At 50.6% G+C, this 27801-nt stretch overlaps 1 protein-coding gene and 1 long non-coding RNA gene across 3 annotated transcripts in view; one reads left to right on the top strand and one right to left on the bottom strand.

Annotated features, from left to right (window-relative positions):
- The window catches only part of SHISA6 (shisa family member 6), a 161620-nt gene that overhangs the window by 101333 nt on the left and 32486 nt on the right, over nucleotides 1-27801 (bottom strand). The window lies entirely within an intron of this gene.
- LOC136566504 (uncharacterized) lies at nucleotides 119-27752 on the top strand. Its single transcript, XR_010785029.1, has 3 exons — nucleotides 119-511; nucleotides 23784-24185; nucleotides 27653-27752. It is a non-coding gene; the product is annotated as an uncharacterized lncRNA (long non-coding RNA).

The following is a 27801-nucleotide window of genomic DNA, read 5'->3' as shown; positions in this document are numbered from 1 at the left end:
GCTGAATTTTATTGTTTTATTCCCGGCCACCTCCGTGTGCGTGTCCCCGCAGCGGCGGGCAGCCTGCTCCTGTGCCAGCCTGCTCCTGTGCCAGCCTGCTCCTGTGCCAGCCTGCTCCGGTGCCAGCCTGCTCCGGTGCCAGCCTGCTCCTGGGGCCCGTGCTGCCCACGGTGGGGCTCTGCCATGGGTCTGCAACCTGCTGCTCCTCTGCAAGGCTGGGCACCATCCCTGCTGCACCTCTGCAGGGCTGGGCACCATCCCTGCTGCACCTCTGCCATGGGTCTGCAACCTGCTGCATCTCTGCAGGGCTGGGCACCGTCCCTGCTGCATCTCTGCCGTGGGTCTGCAACCTGCTGCACGTCTGCCAGCCTGTGGCACCGTCCCTGCTCCTCTGCCCGCCTGTGGCACCGTCCCTGCCGCCGGAACGCCGGGACAATGCAGCAACCCCAGCCCGGCGTTGTCCGGTTCTTACAGCCCGGGGTCCCAAAGCTCCGCGGCCCCTGCGGGCAAGGTAAGGAACCGCTCCCGGTAACTGAGGCTGGGCAATCAGCAGGAGGAGGAGGAGGAGGAGGGGGAGGAAGCAGAGGCCTCTGCAGGCGCAGGGAGCTGCAGGAGGGAGGGAGGGTGTGATGCTGCTGCCGTGGGAGGGATGCAGGGATGCTGGAAGGGGAGGGGGGATGCCAGGCCGTCCATTCATCCTCCTCCTCCTCCTCCCGCGGCTCCTCGGGCTCTGCTCGCTGCCCGCTCCCTCCCAGCCCCCCCTGCTCCCCTCCCTCCGGCTCTGATGCCCTCGGGGATGATTTCAAACCCTGCCCCATCTGTCTGCCTCCGTCAGGAGCCCGTTTCCCTGGCAGGAGGAGATCGTGAGCCCCACATCGGGCTCACCATGCCCAGAATCCCAGAGGGGACGGCAGGACACGGCCACTCCATCCCACCAGGATGGGGACCCCTGGCCTCACCCACAGCTCCCCCTCCCGTGTGCTGCAGCCCCACAGAGAAAGGGAACACAGGGACAGAGCTCCTGGAGGCTGCTTTTCCCGTGGGAGCCCTTCCCAAAGCCCTGCTTCACTCGCACATCTGGGAAATTGCACAGACTGAAGGAGGCAAAGGCAGCCCTGGGCCCCTCTGACACCAGGCGTGCTCAACCTTTCTTCCCAGGCACCAAAGGGAGATAAAAATAACCCAAGACAATGCAGAGGAGCTGTTTGTCCCTGCCCGAGGCCGGGGCCAGGCCCCTGCCCCTGCCTGTCCTCAGAGCTGCTTTTTTAGGGCTTCATTTTCTCCTCCAGCTGCTCCCTTGCCCTTGCATCTGCACACGTAGAACTGTCCTCCAGGGCTGGTCCTTGTCCCTTTGATCCTGTCCCCTCCCCACAGGGATGTTCTGGAGATGTTTTTGGACGTTTTTTATCCACGTCCTGCTCAATGCAGAGCCTGCCTGCAGGAAGGGCTAAACCCCTCCCCGGCTCTGGGTCAGCCTCCTCCTGTCCTCACCTGCTTTCAGATGGTTTCTCCTGGAGGAAATGTGTGTGCTCTGACCCCCATGGGCACACAGAGCCCCTCCAAACGGGGCCCCTCCGTGTCCTGCTGGGCTCTGAGTGCCTGGGAAATGCCTTTGCCATCCATGGGGGGGGTTTGAAGGAAGGTAAGAGCAGAGGCAGGGGCTGCAGAGATGGGGTTGTGTTTGGGGAGTGTGAGCGTGTTCACAGGGCTCTGAGGATGAGGGAGGAGATGAGGACCTGACTCCGTGTTTCACAAGGCTGATTTATTATTTTATGATATATATTATATTAAAACTATACTAAAAGAATAGAAGAAAGGATTTCCTCAGAAGGCTGGCTAAGAATAGAATAGAATAAGAATGATAACAAAGGTTTGTGGCTCGGGCTCTCTGTCCGAGCCAGCTGGGCTGTGATTGGCCATTAATTAGAAACAACCACATGAGCCCAATCCCAGCTGCACCTGTTGCATTCCACAGCAGCAGATAACCATTGGTTATCAGGAGGAAAAATCCTAAGGAAAGGATTTTCCATAAAAGATGTCTGTGACATGGGAGCTGCTCTCCAGAGCTGGAATCCGTCTCCTGTCTCCAGGCCAGATTCCTGTGTGGTGTTGGATGAATCCTCTCCCTGTCACCTCATGGTCACTTGTTCTCCCTTCCCTCATCTTTGGGCACCTGCAGGATCATTGGCAGAGCCTTGAATCCCCCCAGCTCTGCTGTGTGAGGCTTTGTTGTCACCCAAACTATTCCAGCCCCAGGATTTTAAAGGCAACAAAACTGCAGAGAATTCTTGTGAGAGAATCTGGAATCATAATGGAATTCTGGAATGGGTTGGGTGGGAAGGGACCTTACAGCTCCTCCCCTCCATGGCCAGGGACATCTTCCACTGCCCCAGGGTGCTCCAGCCTGGCCTTGGGGAGCAGGGGCAGCCCCAGCTGCTGTGCCAGGGCCTCCCACCCTCACAGGAAGAAATTCCTTCCCCATATCCCATCTAACCCTACTCCCTGCCAGTTTGAAGCCATTCCCTCTGTTCTGTCCCTCCATCCCTTGTAAAGTCTCTCTCTGTCCTCCTTGTAGCTCCCTCCAGGCACTGGAATGAAGTAAAATCCCTTAATTTTAATCTCCTTTGTTATATGAGTTTCATCTACAGGATCCATCACTAATTATCAGTATTAATTAATTAATTTCCCACAACAGCGCCCCATTCTCAATTTGCCCAGAAATGCTTCTCATCTATGGATGTGCAGGAAGGGACAGAAAGGAAAGAGCTAAAATGAATCAAATCAATGAAGAGTTTGGCAAATGATGCTTTTTAAAAATAAGAGAGGGGATGGAGGGTGAGGCTGTGCCTCAGCTCTCCCCCCTGGTGCCTTAGGGGATGGTGGCTGTGATTTAATGTGCTCTGTAACACAGCTCCACCACGAATCCCAGCTAATGTGTGGGGAATTACAGCACCCTGCCTTGGACTTGCTTGGAATTCCACTGCTAAAGAAGCCCAGGAGAGCAGGTCAGGCTGGAAGAAAATCAATTTTTGGGGACTTGCTGAACCTCTAATGAGAAGGGATAGTTTATCAAGGGCTATTGCCACTGGAGAGAAGACCCAGCTGGTACCTTTTGGAGGTTCAGTTCCCTACAGAAGCGTGGAAAGATGCTGGATCTCTCCAAGATCTCAAGGGCAAAGGCTCCCAGAGCCTGATTTCACCCTCAGGATTCAGGGCTGTGGCAATAACCACAAAATACCAAGTGCAGAAACATCCATATTGCACCAGAGAGAAGATTTCCATCATTAAAGGCAAACTGTGTCTCCTGTTCACTGACAGGGTTGGAAATGTCCAGCCAGGAAACTTCAAATCCTCAATTTTCAGTAATTTGGGCTTTTTTTGGAGCACTTTGAGGTGATGGGAGGACTCTGAACACCTGCAGGAGCTCCACGAGGAGGATCACTCATGGCACAGGGCTGTGGCTGGGCCAGGTAAAGCTGGGAGGAAGGAGAGAGGATCAAAGGCTCGGGATGGAACCTCCCAGTGCTTTTCCTTCAACCTCACAGGTGGGGGACACCTCACAGGCCTCAGGGGCTGCAACAATTCTGGTGTGAGCTGCCAGGAAGGGATGTGAGCACCCCAAAGGTGTGGGATGTTGTCACGGTTTGGCGCTGGCGCAATGCCGCTGCTCTCATGAAAGTGCATTCTCCCTGGTGTCTGCTGTGAGATGTGAGCAGGAATAGAGCAAAGCAGGCTCCAGCTCAGGGATAAAGAAGAGAAAACTTTATTAACCTACAACGATATGTAAAAAGAAGCACACAGAATGAATGAAAACCTTCCAAAACCGTTCCTCCTCCCCTCACCAAATTTCTAACACATCTATCTCTCAGATCACCAACTCTCAGTCCACCACCACCCTTTAGACAATCAACTCTCAGTTCATCAAGGACTGAAGAGTCCCTCTTGTACCATAGGCTTCCCCTGGCAACACAGTTGAGACCTTTTGTGTTTCCATGTCACACGTGGCACCGCCTGGAGATCATTTGCCATCGTGACCTCTTCCTTCCATGCCCAGTGCTCTCACCACTGCCCATGGACCAGAGCTGCTTCTAGGGTTCCCAGTTCCAAACAGAGCACAGCCTCTCACTTTTGGGACAGCTGTCCCCCCAAATTCACCCCTGGGGCTGAGGGGTCTCAAGAACAGAGATCTCCTCCTCCACTGAAGATCGAGGGCACCACCACCCTCCTCACCTCTTGTCTCTGTTCATCCACTCCTTCACATAACATCACTGCACTCTCTTGGCTCCAAGCCATTGCCTCCCCCTAAATGCAGTCTCTGTGTCACAGGAAACATGGTTCTGTCCATGGCTATACTAGTAAAGTCCAGCCAAAGACCACTCCATCACCTCCTCCCTCCTAAGATTCTTCTCCACTTCTCTGGTGGCCCATTTCCTCTTATCTCATCTCTATCTCTCTTCTCATTCAGCTCCAGGAGGATCAGCATTTGCAAGGTTTCCATCATCCAAGAAAAGGGTTAAAAATCTCAGCTCTGCCTGTCCAGAACTCTCAGGCTGCCCTGCTGGGGAATCTTCTCACCGCACCCACCCCTTCTCTTTCTCGGCTGGCCGTGCTATCAAATTTCAAGGTGGCACAGGCACAGGCACCGGCACAGGCACAGGCACAGGCTGGCTCATTCTCTCTCCCTCTCTCTCCCTCTCTCTCTCCCCCCATTGTGCTCCTCATCCCTGGGACTGGGGCAGATCTGGAACGTTGGAGGAGGGAACAGAGCAAGCCCTAAACTTCATTCTCTTTCATGCCTGTCCCCAGCAGGAGAGGCTCAGTAAACAGGAATTGGGTCATTCCCTCTCTCCAGAGGAGCTGGTGTGAGAGAAACAGTCACAGAATAATTATGCCACATGAGCCACTAGAAAATGCCTTTTCTGAGCAGCTTCTGGGGACACGTGGGAACCTCTCTGGCTTTTCAAACTCAAAGGGACTTTGCTTAAGTTCCCTTCCAAAGGAAACTGCTTCAGCTCATTATTTGCAGACAGCATCTGTCACTTTTCTATGCCAGTGGCTGCTGATCGTCCTCAAAGAACATTGTACAAATGTGCAGACTGCTGTGTGCTGAGAAAGGACTGCTATTATATCAATTTTCCACTTGAAAGCAGCAATAACAGCAAATAAAGCTGGAGCCACATGACTCTGCTGGATCTGGGGCACTCACGGAGCCATTCACCCTCCCTGAAGGGTGGGAGCCTCCCTGGGGCAGTCCCAGCACAAACTGGTTCTGCTGGTGGGCAGGGCAGGGCCAGGGGCTCACCCTGTACCACCGGGACCTGCCCAAGGAGCCTCTGTCACCTGCAGGAGCAGAGCCCCAGGTGACACCAGGTTTGTGTGCCCTGTCCTGGGGTCCAACCACCCCAAAGTGCAGCTCCTGTGGCATGGACAGAGCCAGGCCTTGGCCAGCCACCACTGGAGTGTCCTCTCCTGTGGGATCAGCAGGAACTGATCCCACAGCTCCTGTTCCAGCTTTGGGAGATCCCTGGCTTGTGTGCCCTGTCCTGGGGTCCAACCCACCCCAAGATGCATCTCCTGTAGGGTGTGGGTGTGATGGACACAGCCAGGCCTTGGCCAAGCACCATTGGAGTGTCCTCTCCTGTGGGATCAGCAGGAACCAAATCCAGAGCTCATTTTCCAGGTTTGTCTGCCCTGTCCTGGGGTCCAACCCACCACAAAATGCAGCTCCTGTAGGGTGTGGGTGTGATGGACACAGCCAGGCCTTGGCCAAGCACCATTGGAGTGTCCTCTCCTGTGGGACCAGCAGGAACCAAATCCAGAGCTCCTTTCCAGGGCTGGGTCACCCCTGGTTTCTGTGCCCTGTTCTGGAGCCCAACCCACCCCAAAAGGCAGCTCCTGTGGGATGTGGGTGTGATGGACACAGACAGGCCTTGACCAAGAGAGCATTGGAGGTGTCCTCTCCTGTGGGGTCAGCAGGAGCTGAATCCAGAGCTCCTTTTCCAGGTTTGTGTGTCCTGTCCTGGAGCCCAACCCACCCCAAAGTGCAGTTCTTATGGGATGGGGGTGTGATGGACACAGCCAGGCCTTGGCCAGACACCATTGGAATGTCCTCTCCTGTGGGATCAGCAGGAGCTGAATCCAGAGCTCGTTTCCCAAGGCTGCATCTAAAGGAAGGGCAAAATTGAATAATCTGCTCCTCTGGAGAAGTCAGCAATGGGGAAAGCCAAGGAAATTCTGGGTGAATTCTGCCCCTGTGACCCTCAGCACTTCCTGACAGGTTTGTGAAGTCCCCACATTCCCCAGAGCGGGATCCAGGTGCCTCAGAGTGATCTCTGCACTTCACATCTCTGCTCTCCCTAAAGAAGAAAAATTGGAGCTTTCCCATAGAGGAGACATTTCAGTTTTCATCAGTTAAAAATCAGATTGTTGAAATATTGGTGCTGCAGGAGGAGGAGTGAACCTTCTCCCTGTGACTGCCGAGTGCAAACAAGGAACATCATCTCCTACTTCCCAAACTGGATTTTCCTCCCATATACGGGGAGGAAATATGGGGAAATATTTCCCCATATGTAGATATGGGGAAATTAAGGAATTGCATGAATGGCCCCTTTGCAAGGAGCAGCTCAGAAGGAGCCAAGTGCTAAACCCAAAAACCAAGCTGAGGGATATTCCCTGGAGCATCTCAGAAAGAGAAAAGTGCCATTCCCAAAAACCCAACTGAAGGAAATTTCCTGGAGCAGCTCAGAAAGGGAAAAGTGCCATTCCCAAAAACCCAACTGAAGGAAATTCCTTGGAGCAGCTCAGAAAGAGAAAAGTGCCATTCCCAAAAACCCAACTGAAGGAAATTCCCTGGAGCAGCTCAGGAAGAGAAAAGTGCCATACCCAAAAACCCAACTGAAGGAAGATTCCCTGGAAATGACCTCCCATGGCACAGGGAGAGCTGGGAGCTCCCAAAGGAGCTCTCCTCCCACCTGCCCCAGAAGGAGAGGAAAGGAGCTGCAGGCCAGCAAGGTTTGCCAAGTTTGGGTTTTGTTTCAGACACAGCTGACTCTTTAAAAGTGTTCATGGAATGCTTTGGAAAAGGTTGGTCTGGTTGGAGCTTTAGAAGTGCATTTCAGTGTTTCCATGCAGAATGGATTTCACACAACATCTCCAGTTCATTTAAAAGGCCTTAAATATCTGGATGCTTTTCAAAAGTTGAAAATTCCTGTTTCAGTCCTGTCACAGCTCATCTTTTCCATTCATTATGTTTTGCTTAACCTTTTGGGTGAGGATGCTGCCATTCTCCCAGGGCTTGTGCAGCACTCTAACAGCAAGTGGCAGATTTGGAGAATCTCTGTGGATTTCAGGGAGCAATAATCCCATCTCCTGTGTCACACTGCAAACTCCACATGCTGGACCTGCTCCACAGGGACCCAGACTGAGAACTGGATGGCCCCTGTTAAAAATTCAGCCTGGTTCTGCTCTTACTAAATCCAGGATCAGCTGTGCTGCTGGGATTGGTGGTCCCAGACCTCCCACTGGAGATTTGGGCTGGAATTTCCAAAGGGGTGTGGGCAGCAGGGCCAGGAGGGGATCCTGTCTGTGGGAGACCCCACTGGGACAGTGCCCAGCTCTGGTGTCCCCAGCATCAGGGACAAGGAGATGTGGGGACAATTCCAGAGGAGACCTGGGAGTTGATAAAGGGACTGGAGCACCTTGTTGGGAGGTTGTGAGGGTCCCCAGGATGAGGTGAGAGATGAGAATTGACTCCAAGTTCTTAGAAGACTTATATTATATTATATTATATTATATTATATTATATTATATTATATTATATTATATTATATTATATTATAATTATATACTAAAACTATGCTGAAGAAAGAGAAAGGATACATCACAAAGCTAGAAAGGAATGAATAATAAAAACCTGTGACTGACCAGAGTCCCGACACAGCTGGACTGGGATTGGCCATTAATTTAAAACAATTCACATGCTGGGTAAACAATTCTCCAAATCATATTCCAGAGCAGCAAAACAGGGAGAAGCTGAGGCTTCTCATCTTGCCAGGAGAAGAAATGCTGGCGAAGGGATTTTCCATAAAATCTCACAGTGGCAGCACCTCCCCTGTGGAGCCAGGCTGGGAGAGCTGGGATTGCCCAGCCTGGAGAGGAGAAGGTTGTGGAGAGCCCAGAGCCCCTGCCAGGGGCTGCAGGAACCCATCAGGAGCTGCTCCTCATCAGGAACTGCAGTGGCAGGACAAGGGGAATGGGCTCAGACTGAACAAGGGAAATTCAGGGTGGCCATTGGGAAGGGGTCCTGCCTGGGAGGGTGGGCAGGCCCTGCACAGGGTGCCCAGAGCAGCTGGGGCTGCCCACAGCACCAGGGTCACCTCTGATCCACGTCCTCACGTGCCACCCCCACACGTTTTTCCAACACTTCCGAGGATGGGAACTTCACCCCCTCTCTGGGCAGCCCCTTCCATTGCTTGACCACCGTTTCTGTGCAGAAATTGGATATTCCCAATATCCAATCTGAACTTCCTGTGGTGCAGCTCCGGATCATTCCCTCTGCTCCTGTCCCTGTTCCCTGGAGCAGAGCCCAACCTGGGGCTGTCCCCTCCTGTCAGGAGCTGTGCAGAGCCAGAATTTCTCCCTGATCCCCCTTTGCTCCAGACTGAGCCCCCTCCCAGCTCCCTCAGCCCCTCCAGCCCCTTCCCATCTCCATTCCTTTCCCTGGACATGCTCCAGCCCCTCAATGTTTCTTTTTCTCAACATCTTTCATCTTCAGCCATTTATTTATAGCCTGGGATTTTGGAAAAAAAAATGCAATTAAGTGAGAGGACACCTGTCAGGGATAACCACAACAGGGTAAACACCTGCCTGGCTGGGTGCTTCAGGACCCACAGGAAAACAACCCAGGAATGTTGGGAGCTCTCCCAAATCTTTGGGAAATCTGGCAAAGTGACCTTGGGTGTCCTGAAGGGTGGGGGTTTGCTCCTGGAGCTGCTGGGAGATGAGGATGGTGCTGCTCTGTCTGCTCTAATTAGGTTTTCAAGTGCTCCAGGGTGAGGGCTGACTTTGCACAGGGGATGTGGCAGAGACCAGCACCAGGGAGCCCTGAAACAAGGCAGAGCATCTGGTTCCTTATCTGAATCATGGGCACAACAGAAACAGCATAATGAGGGACAAAAACGCTGCTTTGGAACAGGAATAATGGCAGTAATGTGATAATGGCACTAATTACAGCCCTGGTGTTAATTGGGTGATGGGAGGGTGCTCAGCAGGGCTGGGAGCAGGAGGGGAGCACAGCCCAACACAACGGGGGCCATCACCCCCTGGGAGGGGGGAAACTGGGCAGGAGGGGGTCCCCGGGGGTCCCCAGTGTCCCCAGGGGTCCCCAGTGTCCCAGCAGCTGGATTGTGGGTGGGACAGGAACCTCAGTGGGGTCACAGCTGAGGTGTCCCAGACATCTTTTATGGAAAATCCTTTCCTTAGGATTTTTTCCTCCTGAGAAGCTGAGAAGCCTCAGGAACCAAATGTAACCAATGGTTATCTGCTGCTGTGGAATGCAACAGGTGCAGCTGGGATTGGGCTCATGGGGTTGTTTCTAATTAATGGCCAATCACAGCCCAGCTGGCTCAGACCCTGTCCGAGCCACAAGCCTTTGTTATCATTCTTTCCTTTTCTATTCTTAGCCAGCCTTCTGATGAAACCTTTTCTTCTGTTCTTTTAGTATAGTTTTACTATAATATATATCATAAAATAATAAATCAGCCTTGTGAAGCATGGAGTCAGATCCTCGTCTCTTCTCCAGTCTGAAACCCCTGTGAACTCGCTCACACTGAGGCTGTCCCGGTCTCTGGGGGAGCTGCCCTGCCCACATCACCTCTCTGAGCATGACCAGCCCCATCTGAAGCGGTAATTCCAGGGTGTTTTTGTTGTAATGAAGGAAAATGGGCCAATTTCAACCCATCCCAGCCCGAACAGAGTGTCTGAACTCAGGCTCTGGGGCCACTGCAGCTCTCAGGGGTTTAAATTGGGTGTAACAACACTTTTGTGTCATCACCACTGAAATTCTCAGCACCTTGGGGAGCAACTCCCTGTCCTGAAGGCACATGGTGCAGATCAAAGCTCTGAGGCCCCACTGAAATTGCATTAGTCAACAATAATAATAATAATAATAATAATAATAATAATAATAATAATAATAATAATAATAATAATAATAATTACAAATGAATCAGAAAATCACAGAATGGTTTGGGTTGGAAGGGACCCTAAAGCCCATCCAGAGCCACCCCTGCCATCACAGGGACACCTCCCACTGTCCCAGGGACACCTTCCCCTGTCCCAGGCTGCTCCCAGCCCTGTCCAGCCTGGCCTGGGACACCTCCAGGGATGGGGAAACTTTTCTTAGGCAAGTCCTGAGCCATCCAAGTCTCTGCTTTTCTGCTGAATAATGAGGCTCACACCCCGTGCAGCCAATCTGAGAGCCCTCAGCTGAATTCATATCCACTTCATGCATCAGGAGGCAGCTGCCACCCACTCTGGAAGCAGCACTGAGCCTGGCACAGGGGTAGAATCACCCCAGATGTGCCCCCAGGGCTGGGCACAGGGGTAGAATCACCCCAGATGTGCCCCAGGGCTGAGAGGATGGGATCTGCCATGGGGTCGGTGTGAGGGGTCCCTGAGCAGGGACTGGGCCATCAATGCAGGGAATTGCACCCCTTGCTGTCACCTCTGTCTCCCAGAGCAGGCAGGGATCGTCTGGGGCTTTTGCTCTTTGGTCTGAGACTAAAAAGTGGAAGAAAATATTTTGGTCTTTGGTCTAAGACTAAAAAGTGGAAGAAAATATTTCGGTCTTTGGTCTGAGACTAAAAAGTGGAAGAAAATATTTCGGTCTTTGGTCTGAGACTAAAAAGTGGAAGAAAATATTTTGGTCTTTGGTCTAAGACTAAGAGGTGGAAGAAAATATGGACGCCCTGAGAGCTCCACCAAAGCCTGCTTGAAAGCAATTGAAAAAAAATTAAAATGTTAAAATTAAAAATAAATTTAAAAATAAAATAAATAAGCTTAAAAATAAAAATTAAACTTAAATTTATTAACCATTGAAAGCAATTCAATGGGAATTGGATTGGGAAAAGGATGAAACTTTTTTTTTCCTGAGTATTAAAGAAGTAAAAAGAGAAAAATCCACCTTGAGAGATACAGGAAGCACAGAAGGGTTCAGCCTAATTAATTCTGTTCTTCAAGTCATTATCACCTGGCAGCAGGTGCAGAGGAGCTGCTAGACAGACTGACACTGAGCTGTGGAGCTAAACTGACCCCAAGATTACTGAGATCTCCTCTCCCGGAGCAGAGGAAGGGCACGAGGGGTTCCTCTCCCCAGCACGTGGAGAAGCAGGGCACAGGAGGAAAGGATTTTGTGCCTGGGGTGAATTCTGCTGAGCCCATGGCACTGCAAATGCCCCTGGAATTCCCATTTTCCAGAGCTGCTGCCTCCTGCGGCCCCAGCCCCACAGAGCCCCAGAGCTGGCTCAGAATCACAGAATAATGAAGTTGGAAGAGAGATAACCACCAAAAAATAACCATGAAAAATAACCACCAAAAAAACCCACCAAAAATAACCACAAAAAGCCTAAAGAAAATAACCACCAAAAAATAACCACAAACAATAACCACAAAAAATAACCACCAAAAATAACCACAAAAAGCCTAAAGAAAATAACCACCAAGAAATAACCACAAAAAAAAATAGCCACCAAAAATAACTACAAGAAATAACTGCAAAAAATAAGCACCAAACCCCCCCCCAAAAAAACCCAAGAAAATAACCACCAAAAATAACCACAAGAAAATGACACCAAAAAATAACCACCAAAAAACCCACCACAAATAACTACAAAAAGTAACTACCAAAAATAGCCACAAGAAATAACCACAAAAAAAACCCCACCAAAAATAACCACAAAAAGCCTAAAGAAAATAACCACCAAAAATAACCATGAAAAATAACCACAATAAGTAGCCACAAAAAAAAAAGCCACCAAAAATAACTACAAGAAATAGCTGCAAAAAAATAAGCACCAAAAAACCCCACCAAAAAAAAACAAAAAAAATAACCACCAAAAATAACCACAAGAAAAAAACACTGAAAAACAACCACCAAAAAACCCACCCCAAATAACAACAAAAAGTAACTACCAAAAATAACCACAAGACACAACCACAAGAAATAACCACCAAAAATAACCACAAGAAAATAACACTAAAAAATTAACCACCAAAAATACCACCAAAAATAACCACAAAAAAACCTAAAGAAAATAACCAGCAAAAGTAACCATGAAAAATAACCACAAGAAATAACCACAAGAAAAAAAAAACACCAAAAAATAACCACCAAAAATAACCACTACAAATAACTCCAAAAAGTAACCACCAAAAATAACCCGAAAGAATAACCACCAAAAATAACCACAAGAAATAACCACCAAAAAATAACCACCAAAAATAACCACAAGAAAATAATACCAAAAAAACCCACCAAAAAACCTAAAGAAAATAACCACCAAAAATAACCATGAAAAATAACCACAAGAAATAACCACAAAAAGTAACCACTAAAAATAATCACAAGAAATAGCCACCAAAAATAACCACAAAAAGACCCCACAAAAAATAACCACGTGGGCCTGGAGTCAACACCCAGAAAAGTTCAATTAAGGAAGGAGCCAAATACAAAGAGCACGGGGAGGGAGAAGGAAGAGGAGCCAGGAATTTGCATTGCCACGATTGAGGGGATTTATCTGCATTTCTAGTTAATAGAAGGCATTAATTGATTCATGTTTTTTATGGCTGCACACTGAGCTATTTCTGTCTGGAAGGAGACACTCTTAAATGGAATGAGTCAGAGCAGACCTGTTATGTCACCCTGGGACCCTGCAAGACTGGTTAATAGCTCTGAAGAAATCAAGTTGCTTCACAGGGCTATTTTCTCTTCAGACATCAAAAGCAGAGCGAAAGGAGAGTAGTTCTGAAGGCTGAAAATGATTTTTTACACGCTCCTTTGCATTTGACAAATAGCAACAGGATAATCAAAGAGCTTTGCTCTTCACAAGACACTTCCACAGATGTCCCAGCAGGGTTTATCCTTCCAGCTGAACAGGAGCTCCTGGAACGTGCCTGGGGGAAGTCCTGGCAGGTCCCAGCTCCTCAATTCACTTCCTGCCAGATTAACTTTGCAAATCAAAAGAGAAGGAAAGCTTCTTTTCCATCTTTAAAATATTTAGGAAAACATAGGAAGGAATTCCTTCCTGAGAGGGTGGGGAGGGACTGGAATAGATTTCCCAGAGCAGCTGGGGCTGCCCCTGGATCCCTGGCAGTGCCCAGGGCCAGGCTGGACACTGGGGCTGGGAGCACCTGGGACAGAGGAAGGTGTCCCTGGGGCAGTGGGAGGTGTCCCTGGGGCAGTGGGAGATGTCCCTGAGCCATGGCAGGGGTGGCACTGGATGAGTTTTAGTTTCCCTTCCAATCCAGACCATCCTGGAATTCTGTGACATTCCTCCAAGCCCTTTTTCCCTAAAAAGGCCCCCTAAACCTGATCCTAACCAGAACACAAACCCAAATCCAAACTCTAACCCTGACCCAAATTGTAACCCTGACCCTGACCCTAACCCTAACCTAAACCCTGACCCAAACCCTAACCCTGACTCTAACCCAAAACCTAACCCTGATCTTAACCCAAACCCTAACGCTGACCCAAACCCAACCCCAGCACCTTCCCAAACTCCATTCCTGGGATCCCCTGGGAAAGGGGAGGCTGTGGGGCAGGGAGCAGTTCCAGCTGTGGGGCTCTGGGGCAGGGAGCAGTTCCAGCTGTGGGGCAGGGAGCAGTTCCAGCTGTGGGGCTCTGGGGCAGGGAGCAGTTCCAGCTGTGGGGCTGTGGGACAGGGAGCAGTTCCAGCTGTGGGGCAAGGAGCAATTCCAGCTGTGGGGCAGGGAGCAGTTCCAGCTGTGGGGCAGGGAGCAGTTCCAGCTGTGGGGCAAGGAGCAATTCCAGCTGTGGGGCTCTGGGGCAGGGAGCAGTTCCAGCTGTGGGGCAGGGATCAGTTCCAGCTGTGGGGCAGGGAGCAGTTCCAGCTGTGGGGCTCTGGGGCAGGGAGCAGTTCCAGCTGTGGGGCTGTGGGACAGGGAGCAGTTCCAGCTGTGGGGCAAGGAGCAATTCCAGCTGTGGGGCTCTGGGGCAGGGAGCAGTTCCAGCTGTGGGGCAGGGAGCAGTTCCAGCTGTGGGGCAGGGAGCAGTTCCAGCTGTGGGGCTCTGGGGCAGGGAGCAGTTCCAGCTGTGGGGCAGGGAGCAGTTCCAGCTGTGGGCTGCCCTCCTGCTGTCCCTGCCAGGACCTTCTCCCCTCCCTGGAGCTCTGCTTTGAGGCACAGGACCTGTTTTTCAGAGGGTTTTGAGCAGAGAACAGCAATGGCCTGATCTGTTTATCCCAGAGTCAATCAATTCCTGCAGGAGGAGGATGAGAACAGCCCCAGCTCAGGGAGGCTCTGAGCAGCTGGAAGCTGATGGACTCCGTGCCACTTCTTCAGGGATATTATTTGTGCTTTCAGAACAGAGCCACAAAGGCACAAATAAATCCAACTTCTCTGGGAAATTGTCCTTTATTCTGCTCCCTGGCAGGCACGGGCGGTGGCTGGAGCAGGTTTGTGACAGAAGCATTGTCCCTGCTGGGCACCAGAGCTGCTCAGGGAGTGCCAGGGGAGGAGGGCGAGGAGGAGGAAGAGGAGGAGGAGGAGGGCTGCATCCTGCAGAGCTGTTCTGGGGGAATGGCCAGTCCTTGCTGCAGCTCCTGCCCTGATGGGACCCTGCTGGAGACATTCCCAGCTCAGACCTTCCCAAACCTCATCCATGGCACAGCTCCTCGCTCCTGGCCCTGTGCTGGGCTGGTAGCTCTCAGCAGCCAAAGCTCTGCCTGCCCTTGGGTGGGCACAGGACGAGCTGGACCTGCACCTCTGATGGCTGGAGAGGCTGGACAGAGCTAAAGGAATAAAGTGGGGATTTATTAAAAGGCCTCAAAGGATGCACCTTGGGCAGTGCAAGAGCCCAGCCAGGGCTGCACCCAAGGTGGACCCAGGATGGACTCAGAGTCAGGAGTTTTCACCCTTTGATGAGTTCTGCTCCATTTCCACGCTGGGGTTCAGTGCCCAATCCCAGCTCCAGGTGATGCAGTCCCACCCTCCCAGGTTGCTCTCCTCCATTCCCTGCTGTTTGCACTTTTTGGGGCTGAGGCTGCAGTGGTGTCCTTGGTTCTCGGGCTGGAAAAGGATTGTTCTGTGTGCCTGAGCTGGGAGGAGACCTTGCTGACACTTTCTGTGCAGTTCAGAGTTATTTACCAGTGCAGTGCAGAGCCTGGGAAATAGGAAAGATAAAACTGAAGGCATCACCTGAAGCTGCAGCCCCTGGAACTGCAGAGAGGACAGGAAGCCCTGAGAAGGAAAAAGTGAGAGGCCACCAAGCTGGGCATCAGAGCTGTGTCCCCTCAGCAGAGCCACAGGGCTGGGGGGGTGTCACCTCTGTCCCCAGCCCAGGTTCAGGAAGCTCTCAGGGTGACCCAGCCCTCCCTGAGCTGGGTGTCCCAGTTTCCCTCAGCTCCCAGCACAAACTGGGCTGAGCTCAGGGTATTTCTGGCAGCCTGTGGGTGCACAAGCCCTGCCTTGGGGGCTGGGGGACAGCTCAGGGAGGTTCCTGCAGCCCCAAGAGCCCCAAGCTCCTCCTGAGCACTGCCAGGACTCGCCTCTGTCCCTCTGGCTGTGCCTTCTCCTCCCCACACACGCCCAGGGCCGTGTCCTGCACCCTGTGGCCCCATAGAAGGCTGTGGCAGCGACACCCAGGGTGGTGACCCCGGGACAACAGCACTGCCTGCTCCCCCTTCTGAACCCAACCCTTCCATTCATGCCTTCCACACAGGGAGGAGGAGCAGAACTCCCCAAACTGCCTTCTCTGGCTCAAATCTGCCTCACAAACTCTTATCCACAGCTCCCTCCAGCACAGACACTTCCAAACTCCCAATTCCCATTCTGCTCCCTAATGCAACCCTCAGGTTGTTCTCATCACTATCTTTGAACTGGCTCTATTTTTAGTTTCCTGCTTTAAGATGAAGATGAGGAGATGCCTTTTATAGACTGAGCACTCCTGCTATCCGAGCAGATCTGAACTCAACTGTCACCATCACATTTCCTGAAAAATCCTCTTTGCTCAGGATTCTTCTCCTGGGAAGCTGAGAAGCCTCAGAGGAAAGGAAAGGAAAACAAGAATTATCTCATTTGCTTCTCCTGTGTTTTGCTGCTTTGGAATGTGCTTTGGAGATTGTTTATCCAACAGGTGCTTGTTTGATTGGTTTCATGTGAATGGTTTTAACTTAATGACCAATCAGGGCCAGGCTGTGTTGGACTCTGGAGAGAATCACAAGATTCATTATAATTCTTTGTAGCCTTCTGTAAGTATATATAGTGTAATATAATGTAATATATAATATAAACCTTCTAAGAACATGGAGTCAGATTCATTCCTTCCTGCCATGGGGGACCCCAGAAAATACCACCCTGAACCCCAGTTAGTGGCACTGGAATAAACCCTGGTGTTTTATGTGAGTCTGAAACAACAGGGGCCCTGTGCTGGCAGGACCAGCAGAGACAGCAGTGGAGCTCCTGAAGAAAATGCTGAAGGGTTCTGCTTCCAAGGAGCAATCCAGGAACTGTCAGCACAGACCTGGCCACACACAGAGCCCAGCCCTGCTCAGAAATGGGGCTTGAAGCACAGCTGGGCTCAGCAGAGCTGCAGCATTAATATTTTCCTTGCCTGCATTAATATTTTCCTGCATGAATATTTTCTCTGCCTGCACAAATATTTTCCTTATTGTAGCTGGAAGGTGATCACTGAGCTCAGCCTGGTGCTGTGCTGATCCCAGGACTTGAACAAACTCCCAGCAGCAAATCCTGGAGTCAGGGAGCAGTTCCCAGGCTGGATTCCTTCTGGGGACAGAAACTGGACATGGGAAGAGAAGGGAAAGGAAGAGGGGAAGGAAAAGGAAGAGGAGAAGGAAAAGGAAAAGAGAAGAGATGGAGCGAAAAGAAAAAGAAAAAGAAAAAGGCTCTAACACATCTTGACTCCATTCCAGGTTCAGGGGGGGCTGCAGACCCCCTTTCCAGCAGGGGCAGGTGAGCAGCAGCACCGTGGGCTGCTCTGCATTGCTCACACCAGTTGATTTTCTGCAGCAGGTCCAAGGCAGTGCCACTGAAATCCATCACAGACTCCCAGTGTTGGCAGGCAGTGGGCTTGGACTCAGCTCCATGGCTCTGGGCTGTGCTCCAGGGCTGTGTGGCACCACAGGAGTCACTGGCAGCCCCAGCTCTCTGCTCACTCACTGGCTGGCAGGGCTCTCCAGGAGGCACAAGAGGGGCCATGAGAAGATCTGTCCCTGGCCAAGGGCTCCCAGCTCCATGGATCCCTGTCCAGGGCTGGAATGCTGCTCCCTGCCCTGCAGCCTCTCATGGAGGAGAAGAAAGAGCTGCTCCTGGTTTTCACCTGCCAGGCAGAAAATCCCAGGTTTAACCCAACCCCAGGCTGGGTTCTGGCTGCTCTGCTCCATGGGAACACCAAGGTGATGCCTTGGGAAGGCAAACCTGAGCCCTGTGGCTTCAAAACCTCGTCTCTGATGACTGTGGCATTCACATTGTCTGAAAAAATCCCTTCACCCAGGGTTTTTCTCCTGGGAAGCTGAGAACTCTCAGAGAAAAGGAAAACAATTCTTATCTCATTTGTTTCTCCTGTGTTGTGCTCATGTGGAATGTGTCTGGAGATTGTTTACCCACAGGTGATTGGATTCTTTGGATTGGATTGGATTCATTGGATTCTGCTGGGAGTTGTTTTCACTCTTTGGCCAATCAGGGCCAAGCTGTGTCAGGACTCTGGAAAAGAGTCAGGAGTTTTTCATTATTATCTTTTCAGCCTTCTGTAATTATCCTTTCTGTATTCTTTAGTATAGTTTAGTATAGTATTCTTTAATATAATATAGTATCATAAAATAATAAATCAGCCTTCTGAGAACATGGAGTCAGATTCATCATTCTCTCCCCTCATCACTGAACCTGCATTCACAACAGATCATGAGTCCCTCCCAAGGAACTTTGGCAGATAAACTGTGCACAACACACTGGCTTTGCTGGAGCAGTAGATTTTTGGGATTTCTGGGAGTGCTCAAGCTCTCCATCTGCCAAACTCTGACCATGTTGTTGTGGAGAGATCACAGATGGTTCAGAATTACAGATCCCTCTGCAAAGCCCCCTCTCTGCTGCCAGGAGTCTCCAGTTCTTCTCACAATATTTGAATTTCTTATTTGCAACTGGCAAGCAGGGTTAAGAGCTAATGCAGCCCTGCCAAAGGCACATAATCCAGCTCCAGGGTGAGCCTGCATCGAGGTGAAATTCCCTGTTTGGGGAGAGAAGCGGCCTGAGATCCACAGCAAGAAATCAGAAGGGCTCTTTATGCAAATGGTTCTTGATCATAAATAGAGAAAAGCACGTTCTTCAAAGAGGAGCTGGTGGCAGGCAGCTGCAGCTCCAGTTTCACAGACAGCTGGGCTGTACCTGCCAGCTCTTCCCCAGCTTTCAGCTCAGCTTTCAAAGGTATCTGCCAAAACATCCCCGGGAGCTGACAGACTCCCTGTGAAAGGGCAGCCAGGAACAGGCAGGGCTCCTTTCTTCTCCTCTCAGCCACTGTCACTCATGTTGTCACCCTGTTATTGCACACAGAAGGAAGAGGGATCCATTCTGGAGCTCCAGATGATGATTGAAACCCATCCATGGAGCTCAGCAGAGGGCTGGGTGCAGCAGATGGGAATCAGGGGAGTGAAAACTTGGGGGATTTACCTTGGCAGGGGAACTGGGGCGAATCCTCAGCAGTGGGGAAGGAGAGTCCCAAGCTCTGGGTCTGTCACACACAGAGCCAGGGAAGCCCTGTGACCTCCCAGATGCCAAAACACCCAGCTAATCCTGGGTGCAATCCTTGGTGGCCTTTCCCTGCCTCAAACACAAGATTTTGGCTTCCACAGTCTCTAGGAGAGAAAGAAGAGACAACCCCAGTCCTGTCCTTGTCCTCTTTGATCAGGCCAAGTCAAAAATGCCAAAATCAGTGGATGGGTGAGCAATGGGATCTCCAGGAGACAAAAGGGTCCCTTTCCATCTGACAGCTGCCTCTGGAGCAGCCCCAGGGCTCTCCTGGATCTCCAGGGGCTCCATGCCCAGCTTGTGGCCATCTTCCTGCAGCTCCAAGGAACAGAAAGCTCCGGGGAGGCTCTCAGGGCAGCTGCCAGCCCTTGTGCTCATTGCTGATGGTGTGGGACACGCTGGCTGGTGTGGGAATTTTGGATGAGTTAGAGACGGGACCTCTGAGCTGCTTTAGATGGTGCAATTTATTTTCCTTATCTTCTACCTAGGCAGGAAGGGTGAGTGCAGCTCACATCTTCACCACAAGGCTCACAAGGTCAAAAGACCCTCGGTTACAAGACCTTTTAAGGATTTATTTATTGTAAATGCAGGCAACCTCAACAAGGGGAGAGAATGATGTATCTGACCCCCTGTTCTCAGAAGGCTAATTTATTATTTTATAATACTATATTATATTAAAGAATACTATACTAAACTATACTAAAGAATACAGAAAGGATACTTACAGAAGGCTGAAAAGATAATAATGAAAACTCCTGACTCTCTCCAGAGCTTGGCCTTGATTGGCCAAAGAGTGAGAACAACTCACAGCAGAATGCAATGGAACAATCACCTGTGGGTAAACAATCTCCAAACACATTCCACACATGAGCACAACACAGGAGAAGCAAATGAGATAAGAATTGTTTTGCTTTTTCTGAGGCCTCTCAGCTTCCCAGGAGAAAAACCGGGGCAAAAGAAATCATGTTCAGGGAATGTGAATGCCACATTTATTGGCCAATGAAACTCTGCTAACAAGGATTTTTATGCTTTTGACCCAATCCTTAAATATTTTGTCTTATGGACTCATGCTACAGTGTGAGCTTTTTTAGCCAATCATGTTATGGCACACAAACCCACAGCATTAAACTCTAAAACTTCTGGTTACCTTTGTAACTACTTTAATTTTCCTATATCTTAAACTCTAAAACTCTAAACTTTCCTCCACTTAGCTCAACATGTCTCTGCTTCAAACTCCAAATCCACATTCTCGCTTCTGTCCCCTGAGTTTGGGAGCCTTTTCCAGGGTCTCAGATCAAATCCTGGGTTTAATTCTCACCTTTGGCTCGCAGGCCCAAAGTTCTGAGAGCTCCCTGCATTTCAGATCCCACCAGGCTTGGAGAGCCCCATCCCTGAAGGCCCTGCCCAGGTTCCTGGGGCAGCAGGACAGGAGCCCCCCAGCTCTGCTGTCTCACTGCTCCCTGCAGGAGGGGACACCAGAAACTGAGGGGGTTTTGCTGCTGTCCCCCCATCCCTCCCTGCAGCCCTGCAGCCACTGGAACGTTTTCCATGGCCTCTCCCCCTCTCCTCCCACCTGGCTGCTCCCAGGGCTATAAAAACCAGAGCTGTCCAGATTCTGCTGAGAAATGGCCGGGCCACGTCTGAATTTAATAATTCAGAGAGGCCTGAAATGTCCTGTTGCGTCATGGAATGTTCCTGCACAGCTCCCAGGCCCCCCTTCCCCATCCCAATGATCCTATTTCCCAGGCAATACAATTAGGTGTCAGAATATGCAGGGCTTGGGATTCATCTGGATTCAGGAATGTGGGTGATCTTAACCAAGGCAGCATGGAAATCATCCGAAATGAACCAGGATAAACAGAAAGTGATTCATTGGCATGCAGCGGGCTCAGGCTCCACAGCTCTCCATTGATGGGATTTCTAACAAGTGTTTAAGGATCCAGCACACCTAAGCCTCAATTTTTGCAGATCTATTCACGGCAAGTCACAGGTGCAGGTGTGAAAAAAATGATCCTCCAAGTCCTGCCTTTGCCTGTAATAATGAGTCTGCTGCGAGTGGGGATTACTAATGATGGGGGCAGGCTGTAAATTCCAGCCTGGAGCTGATTCACTGCGTGTCTTGTAGCTGTGCTGGGCCCAGGAAGTTGTGACAGGTGTAATATAAGACCCCAAAACAACAAATTAAGGGTACAAAGCAGCGCTTTGGGAAAGGAACTGGAACACAGAGGTGCAAGCCAAGCAATGGGGAACCAGCCATGGCAGCAGGGAACCAGGGCAGTGTTGGAAGGGGGAATCAGAACTCTCAAACTGCTAATGAGGAGCAAATTAATAAACCTCTTCTCTCCCACTCATCTCTGAATCATATTTACAGCCAGTGGAACAGCAGCCCCACCAGTCCTGAGGTGATGGCTGCAAGAGGGGCTCAGTTTGGGGTGTCCCAAGGCACCAGGGCTGTGCCAGAGGGGCAGTGGAGCCACCCCAGTGTCCCAGCCTGCAGCAGCTCCGCGCTCCCCATCAGTGAGGTGTCTGCACCGAGACTGGTTTGCATCCAGACCTGTCAGAGCTGAAATACAGAACCCGTCAGAGACAGCTCAGCCTGCAGGGAAAGCAGCCAAGGATGGGCAGCGAGGGAACACCATGGGTGGGAGATGAAAAGATCCTGGGGGAATGACCTGCTCTGGTGCTGCACAGGATGTCCCAGCCCTGCTGCCAGGCACTGATGCAGCGTTTTCTGGATTTAAGGTGCAGTGGGCAAGGCAGCTTTGGGCATTGCCACAGACATATTTTATGGAAATTCTTTTGTTAAGATCTTTTTTCTTGAGAAGTTGAGAAGCCTCAGAAATGAAATGTAAACAATGATTATCTGCTGCTGGGGAATGCAACAAGTGCATCTGTGATTGGTCTTGTGTGGTTGTTTCTAATTAATGGCCAATCACAGTCCAGCTGGCTCAGATTCTCTGGTCAGTCACAAGATTTTATTGTCATTCCTTTTCCTTCCTTGCTAATTTTCTGATGAAATCCTCTCTTCTAATCTTTAGTGTAGTTTTAGTATATAATTTTCTTTTAATTATATATAAATATAATGATATATTAATATATCATTATATTTATATATAATTAAAAGAAAATGAGATATTTATTATATATATAATTTATATATAATATATATTATATAAAAATATAATTATATCACATATAAATATGAAATATAAATATATAAAATATATTTATATATTATATATAAATATATATAAATATATATTATAATTATATTATATAAATATAATATATATCATAAATTAATAAATCAGCCTTCTAAAACATGGAGCCAAGATTCTCATCTTTTCCCTCATCCTGAAACCCCTGTGAACACCATCACAGGGCATAAATAAACAGGCAGCAAAAACTGGCCCCTGGCTGAGATCATTGGGTGGCAGGTGACAAACTGGCACCTGGCTGGCAGGTGAAAATGAGTGTAGAGCACCAACCCCATGGGGCCTGTCCCTCACTCCATCCTCTCTCCGTCACCCCATGGGGGCTGTCCCTCACTCCATCCTCTCTCCCTCAGCCCATAGAGGCTGTCCCTCACTCCATCCTCTCTCCTTCAGCTCATGGGGCCTGTCCCTCACTCCATCCTCTCTCCCTCACCCCATGGGGGCCTGTCCCTCACTCCATCCTCTCTCCCTCACCCCATGGGGGCCTGTCCCTCACTCCATCCTCTCTCCCCCACCTCAGCCCCTCTCCCCCCGGCCTCCAGTCTTCCCACAAACTCCTGCAGCCTCCCAGCCCCTACCCCACAAGGCAGCCACCCCCCTCTGCTCTGGCCCCAGCAATAAATGCTCCCTCTGCCCACATACCCAGGGAAAATGTTCATTTTCTAAGGCAGATCAAGGACAATTTTCTCCTTTTGAATGCCCACAAAGGAGGGGGATGTTCCCCAGGGGTGATGCTGGGTCTGAGGACAGTATCTACCTGGTGTAAGGTCCTGCTGAAGCACAAACACCCTGTTCCACCCACCGGGCACAAACCCTGTGCCCCCAGAGCCGTGCCCTGAGCCCTGTGCCCATGCCCAGGGTACAAGACAAAGCCCAGCAGGCAAATCCCACATTTGGGCTGCAGATCTGCCAGGTGTGCACAGCAAATCACAATATTTTCTTGTGGAAAAGGGGAGCTTTTTCTGCTCCCAGCAAAAGCTGTGCCCAGCAGCTTTGCACCCTGCCCACGCTGAGGGTGATGCCAGCACAGGCACAATCAGTGCAGCCACAGTCTCTGCCCTGCACTCGTGCCTCACCCCTTCCTCTCTTTCCTGCCTGCTGGCACTGCAGGAGAACATCCTCAGAGCAAGGCTGAGCAAGAAAAAATTTAAAAAACCCTCCTGGAGATGCCCTGGCTCAGAGCACACCTGCCAGGGAATCGAGGCACAGCCTGGGCCCGAGAGGGAGAGGCTCCATTTCTGGAAGTTTCTTGGGCAGCTCGGGGCACATCTGACTCCTCCTGAGGTTTCCTGCCTCCGCAGCTCCTCCAGGATCTGCCATGAGCTCACAGGGAAGGAGCAGATTGCAGGGACAGTTCTGTTTTCCCCTGTGCAATGACCCCACAGAAGAGCCTGAACGCCCCTGCTCCCCCTGCCTCACTCCCCTGCCCTTGCACTCAGCTCAGCTGGGAAATTCTGCTTTTCCCAGAAAACAACCTCCCTGTTTTCACACTCTCACAGAGCTACCAGGAAAACCAAGAAGCTGTTGAGTGCTGACCAGAGGTCATCATCTGATTTTTTTTTTTTTCCTTTTCAGATGGAAAAATGTAGATTCCAGCATCCTTCATGTGGCCTTCAGGGAAAAACCTGAGACACTATGGGATCCAGATCTGGTGACATGGTCCTGCTCCTCATCTGCCTTTGCTACACCCATTGGGAGAGGAGGCTGGGCTGTGCCAGGACCTGGGGAACAACCAGAACCCTCACTTTGCAGCACCCTCACTTTGCAGCATCCTCACTTTGCAGTACCCTCACTTTGCAGCATCCTCACCAGGAACAGAAAATAACCTCCCTGTTTTTCACACTCTTGCAGAGCCACCAGGAAAACCAAGAAGCTGTTGAATGCTGACTAGAGGTTTTCATCTGAGTTATCATCTCTCCAGAGCTCTAGACTGCTGAAACCCAGGGAGCTCCATCCCACTGGGAAGCCATTGGCAAGGTCTGAGACTGGGAGTAAAAAAACCAACCAAGCCAAAGTAAAAAAACAACCAAAACCAAAATGAAAATAAAATAAAAACCAAATAGACAGGTTTTTATGCAAAACCCCAGCAATATGGTGTGGGGTAGGCAGTGTGGAGTGGATGAGTTCCTCCTCCAGGGTGTTTATCCCAAATCTGTGGCTGTAAATCCCCTCCAGGCTGGGTGGGTGCCAGAGCTCTGCAGAGCCCTGAGGGCACAGCCCAGGCCAGGGTGGGACACAGGCAGTGCCAGGGTGCTCCGAGCAGGCTGAGGGAGCTGGGGTTTCAATCACAGCGGGGTGAGCGGGCTCCTGTCTCCCCCGTGTGTCCCCGGAGCTCTGAACCCTCCCACGGCACCAGCAGCAGCAGGAATGTGGGATTCCTCCCACGCAGGAATGTGGGATCCACCCTCCCTCTCTGGGGGCTCAGCGCCCTGTGCCCTCCCAGTGAACCCCTCAGAGCTGCTGGCGCTCAATTCCACACAGAACTGAAAGCTGCTACCCCAGAACCAACCACCCAACCTCCTCCTACCGAACCTGGGATGAGATCAGCCCTGCCTGGTGCCTCACCACAGGGAATTCTACACCCTGAGGAGCCAGGATTCACCCCTGGACCATCCTGAGAGCAGAGGAGCTGCCCATGGCTTGGGGAGCACACCCTGGAATGGCTCCAGAGCTCCCAGATGGCAGGCAGGGATGCATGGCTGGTGCTTAATTCCACACAGAACTCAAAGCTGCCACCTCAGAACCAACCACCCAACCTCCTCCTACCTAACCTGGCATGAGATCGGCCCCTGTGCCTCAGCACGGCCTGAGGAGCCAGGATTCACCCCTGGACCATCCTGAGAGCAGAGGAGCTGCCCATGGCTTGGGGAGCACACACTGGAACGGCTCCAGAGCCCTCAGGGATGCATGGCCTGGGGGAATGCCATGGAAGAGCCATGAATGCCCATCCTGGGCATGGCACACACGTGGATCTGCTGCTTTGGTATCCATGGTGCCTTGGCACGGCTCACGTCTTTGTCTTCTGCCCAAAATAGATGAGCTCTTAAATATTACTCAGCACTTGGAGTTCTGCCACAGCACAGTTGAGAAAACACCAAAAATGTGTCTCCCAGTGCAGAGAAATATTGAGAGGAACTTGACTGGCTTCGTGCAGGGCAGGGCAGAACCCCCTCCACAGGGCAGGGTGGGGTTACCTGGCTGGGGTGGAGGGTGGAACACAAGGGCTGGAACTGGGAATGGACAGAACCTGCTCATCCCAGTGGGAATAGGAGAAAAGAGCACAGAACCTGCTCATCCCAGTGGGAATAGGAGAAAAGAGCACAGAACCTGCTCATGTAAATAGGAATAGGACAAAAGAGCACAGAACCTGCTCATCTCAGTAGGAATAAGAGAAAACAGGACAGAACCCACTCATCTAAATAGGAATAGGACAAAAGAGCACAGAAAATCTGCTCATCTCAATAGGGATAGGAGAAAAGATCACAGAACCTGCTCATCTAAATAGGAATAGAAGAAAACAGGACAGAACCTGCTCAGATAAACAAGAATGGGACAAAAGAGCACAGAACCTGCTCATCTCAGTGGGAATAGGACAAAAGAGCACAGAACCCACTCATCTAAATGTGAATAGGATGAAATAGCATAGAACCCACTCATCTAAATAGGAATAGGACAAAAGAGCACAGAACCCACTCATCTAAATGTGAATAGGATGAAATAGCATAGAACCCACTCATCTAAATAGGAATAGGACAAAAGAGCACAGAACCCACTCTCTCACCCCTCCTTACAGGTATTGGGTGGTGACTTCAAGCTGAACTCAGGAAAGCTGTCACACAATATTTCCCCAAATCCAAGCATTTCAGGCACAATGCCAATGGCAGAACCCCTCAGTCCTTTGTGACACCCCCCGTGCCCCCTGTCACAGCACAGACAGACAGCCAGCTCATGTCACAGACACAGACAAAGCCACACATGAGCACAAGCAGGTCCTGCAGCAGGTGTGAGGTGCTCATCACTCCCACCACCCAGCAGTGAGGCAATTTGTCGTTAAGAAACTGGAAACGAACATTACAGCACTGTTCCAAAACCAGGTGGATTTACAGGCAGCTGAAAGGTAAATTCTAAGGCCAGTCCATTCTGATGCCTATAAGCAGCCAGGATATTCATTTCTTGAGAGAACAAAGCCTTTTGTTCTGTTTGGAACCCTCCCTGTCTGAGGGCTGTGGTGGATGAGCAGGCTGCATTCCCAGTGCCCGCTGTCCCCCTTGCCAGGGACAGGAAATGTGCTCTGGAAAAGGTGTGGAAACCCCTGGACCCCTACAGGAGAGCAGAGCCTTTGCAGCTGGAGGAGGAGAGGAGGTTTTGTTCTCACCTGGGAAGGAACTGGGAGCAGCCTTTTTGTCCAGCAAACTGCTGGGAGGTGCCTCAGGAGTGTGAGGTGAGGATAACTCACCTGTTTGAGACAAAGAGCTGGGTTTACAGCCCTGCCCAAGGATCTCCAGGGCTTGGTGGAGCTCATCAGGACACCCCACTCCTAGGGGACACCATCACTGCTGGGACACCTTTGCTACCGGGCCCTAAAAACGCTCCTGATGTGGCAGGACATGACCACAAAACCCCCTTGGGATGGGGACACCTTGTGTGAAATGTCAGCCCTGGCTCCTCACTGGAACCTGGGCAGCTCCCAGCCCACCTGAGGGTCCTCTGCTTCCCTTCCCTCGGTGCAGAGCTGGACTGGGACTGCAGGGATTGCATTACAAAAGTGGGATTGCAGGGATTGCATTACAAATGTGGGACTGCAGGGATTGCATTACAAAAGTGGGACTGCAGGGATTGCATTACAAATCTGGGATTGCAGGGATGGGAGAACAGATCTGGATTGTGGGGATTGCATTACAAATGTGGGATTGCAGGGATGGGAGAACAAATCTGGGATTGCAAGAGGTTGGATAACAAATCTGGGATTGCAGGGATGGGATAACAGATCTGGGATTGCAAGAGGTTGGATAACAAATCTGGGATTGTAGGGATGGGATAACAGACTGGGATTGCAGGGATTGGATTGCAAATTTTGGACTGTAGGATATTGGATTACATATCAGAAAGTTCAGGGTATTGTATTACAAGACTGGAACTGCAGAGCATTGGATTACAGGGTACTGGACTACAGGAGTGGGATTTCCAGGGGTATTGGATCACAAATCTGGAATTTCAGGGTATTGGATTACAGGGCTGGGATTTCAGGGTTTTGGATCACAAATCTGGGATTGCAGAGTTCAGGATTACAGGGGTTTGGATCACAAATATGTGATTGCAGGGTATTGGATTACAGGGTATTGGATTACAAGTCCCACGGGTGCTGCCTCAGCCTCAGTAAACTTTATTTAAGCACACACAGACATACACAGACAATATACATATATTTGTTTCTTCTCTGACAGTTCTACAGGACCAACACTACTTTGGATGACACTCGTGGAGAACTGGAAAAAGTGCAGGAAATGTAGTTTAAAAAAAAAATTAAAAAAATTAAAATATCAAGGTCTTTTAATCATTTGTGAGTCACGGTCATCCACAGAAACAACACAGG

Source organism: Molothrus aeneus, chromosome 25 (genome assembly GCF_037042795.1).
Source record: "Molothrus aeneus isolate 106 chromosome 25, BPBGC_Maene_1.0, whole genome shotgun sequence".
Lineage (NCBI taxonomy): Eukaryota > Metazoa > Chordata > Aves > Passeriformes > Icteridae > Molothrus > Molothrus aeneus.
This window is presented reverse-complemented; position numbering and strand designations above follow the sequence as displayed.